The sequence below is a fragment of the Gigantopelta aegis genome, chromosome 1 (assembly GCF_016097555.1).
Source record: "Gigantopelta aegis isolate Gae_Host chromosome 1, Gae_host_genome, whole genome shotgun sequence".
NCBI lineage: Eukaryota > Metazoa > Mollusca > Gastropoda > Neomphalida > Peltospiridae > Gigantopelta > Gigantopelta aegis.
The window spans coordinates 44,143,610-44,146,743 of NC_054699.1; the positions used below are offsets into that span (position 1 = coordinate 44,143,610).

Consider the following 3,134-nt stretch of genomic DNA (forward strand, 5'->3'; position numbering starts at 1 on the left):
GTCACATCAGTCACATCAAGGTTATACAACAGAGCAGAAATATATAATTACCAAGTCCAAACGGACGCGTTCCCTGGTAGCCTTCCAATATGTTTCTCCCTGATATCTCTAAAACCCTAGCTATTTATAAAAAAAAATCCGAATATCGCCTGGGGGCACATCGCGGCACCGAATACCTACAAGTGATATTTCCATAGCGACCAAGACGGGAATTTTCTCTTAGATGGCCAGACTTGTTGACGCCTAGTCGCCAAAATCACGGTCGTAAAAACCGCACTCGCGGAGGTATTACGTAACTACTGGCCACATGGCCTCCGCATCTAGTCTGGGTGTGTATTGAAAACAGCACGACCACCGTCGCGCAGAGGTATTACGTAACAAAGTGCCCACCTGGGCTTAAGTGCATATTGAGACTGCACACGGCCCTCTAAAACAATTAATATCGCCACAGGCGAAAAGAAATAAGAGCATGTTCCGTCACAGTGCGAGATAATTGCAGACTTGAACCTACCATTGGCTTCAGCAGATCTAATCTCGATTGAGTTCAAATCTTCTACTGGCGTCGTTTGAATCTCGACGGCGAGTAAATAAATCAGCACTGCAAATTTTACAGGACGGATTCTGACACCAATATCGAACGTTCGTCAAAATCCAAACACCTGTTGTCGGCAAATATATGTTCCTCCAACATGATCGTTTTTTACATACCTGACAATGTCAAGATTAGTAAATTTCCTAGCTTTTAATTCTTCTGACGTTCAAAGTGACTCCATTTTTTTTTTAAATGGCTGAATATCATCCTATAGTCTGTTCTAAAGATTGTTATTATTGTGTACATTCCACCTTTATTGGGGGTCCATTTTTGTAGTGAAATTGTATGTTTTGACTTGCATCTTATATGAGTCACTTTGCATTAATACTAAACATTAAATAAATTTATATAAATAACTGGAAAAAATAAATATATATAGTCATTTATTAGTAGTTGGACTATCACATAGTGAAAATATATACAATTAAAAGCACACATTTTTATTACATTTTTATATATTATACTGTGTGTGCGCGCGCGCGTATAAATATGAACAAAGCTAAAAATTAGTTTTTCATGGGACAAAGAAATAGATATTATCAGACACCAATAATACAAATAAAAATATTAACGTATAATACATGTATCAAAATGTAACTGAAACTTAGTTTTTAAAAATACATGGGTTACACCCTACACCTCCCCACCCCTATATCTCCCCCCACCCATTGCTATAAATGCATATAAACACCAATAATGCCAAAATAAAAATTAACATGTATAATACATGTATCAAAATGCAACTGAAACTTAGTTTTTGAAAAATACATGGGTTACACCCAACAGCCTCTGCTACACCACACCACCCCCTACATCTCCTCCCCCCTCTGCTATAAATGCATATAGACACTGTCACAAGTCAAGGGTACTAAAATAAGAACCATATTATATTTTAGAACATGTATTGTAAATACTTGGGTAATTGAGAATATATTGTTGAACTGTGTGTCATAGCTTGCTAAGGCAAACTATATTTTTATACTGTAATCACTAGCAGAGGTGTTTGTAAAGAACTTGGGCTTGGGCTTACATTGGTGAACACTTTTGGTTGTGAGTGAAGCATGCATAGTGGGGATATAGTTGGGAGATGTAATGAGTTGTGGGCAGTCACATAACGTTCTTGAGAGAGAAACTGTGTGTTAAGATATTGTGAAATATTTTATTCTGTATAACTCTGGGTTGATGACAACCGTAAGTAGATGTTGTTTGTTTGTTGTATAACTGTGGTATACTATTGTGTATATGTGTTAGTAGTTGTATGTAACGTCATTGCAAAACAAAAGTCTTAAGTAAATCTGATTTATGTAATATTTAAGACACTTGTGAAGTGCGGACATTATATTAAGAGAAAATTGTCTAACATTTGATATGGTAATATAAATATTACATGGTTTTGATTAGGGTATATTGTATTTCAGTGTATTTGTGTATTGGGTCCTGGTGATGACGAACGTAGATGATGTATTCTGGGAGTTGGCGAAGAGCGAGTCTGGTGAATGGCGGTGGTGATAATGGTGAACAGAGAAGATGATCAGTGAATGATCGTGACGACGGGGTCAATGATTTTGACGAACGGCGAAGGTGATCTGAGTGACCCTGACAAAGAGTGTGGATGATTCTGGTGAATTATGGTGGTAATAATGGTGAACTGAGAAGATGATCTGTGAATGATCCTGACAAAAATGATGGTGGTAATAATGGTGAATGGAGGAGATGATCAGTGAAGGATCGTGATGAGGGTACCAATGATTCTGGTGAACGGAGATGATCAGTGAATGACCGTGACGAGGGGGTTAGTGATTCTGGTGAACGACAGGGGTTTTAATAGTAAACGACAACGGTGATCAGTGAATGATCATTATGAGGTGTGATGATTCTAGTGAATGATAATGATAATGGGGAATGGTGAATGATCATGACAAGGGTGATGATGAGGGTGACTTATGATGATGAATTGTGAAATGTGATGAATAGTGGAAGACAGACATTTTAGTATTATTTTGTGGTTAAAAGATTTTTACTCTATTTAATAGTGATTCATAGTTTAATTTACATGTGATATGTGTTACATGCGTGAAAGTGCAATATGTATTGGTTGGGAGGGAAGTGTTATGTAAATAAATGTGTATGAATGATTCCTGAGTTGTCATCTTGTTTCTTTTGGGATACCGACCCGTGACAATAATGCAAAACAAATTTAATATTAACATGTATAAATCAAAATGTAACTGAAACTTAATTTTTGAAAAATACATGGGTTACACCCAACAGCCTCTGCTACACCATCCCACCCCATATGCATTAATCAAATATCAATAAGTATAACGAAAATGCCTGCCTAGCCTGCCTGCGAGTATATTAGTGACTGCCTGTCACCTATATCCGACCGGTCTCGGTGGCGCAGTGGTTAAGCCATTGGTCTCCATACTATAGGTACTGGGTTCGTATCCTAGTCAAGGCATGGTACTTTTAATCCAGATACCGACGCCAAACCCTGAGCGAGTGCTCCGCAAGGCTCAATGGCTAGGTGTAACCCACTTGC

At 37.8% G+C, this 3,134-nt stretch overlaps 1 long non-coding RNA gene across 1 annotated transcript; it reads left to right on the forward strand.

Moving 5' to 3' along the window:
• The first annotated feature begins 1,502 nt into the window (after nt 1-1,502).
• Nucleotides 1,503-2,727, forward strand: LOC121368296. The gene is made up of 2 exons (XR_005957501.1): nt 1,503-1,783; nt 2,011-2,727. It is a non-coding gene; the product is annotated as an uncharacterized LOC121368296 (long non-coding RNA).
• Nucleotides 2,728-3,134: the final 407 nt, after the last annotated feature.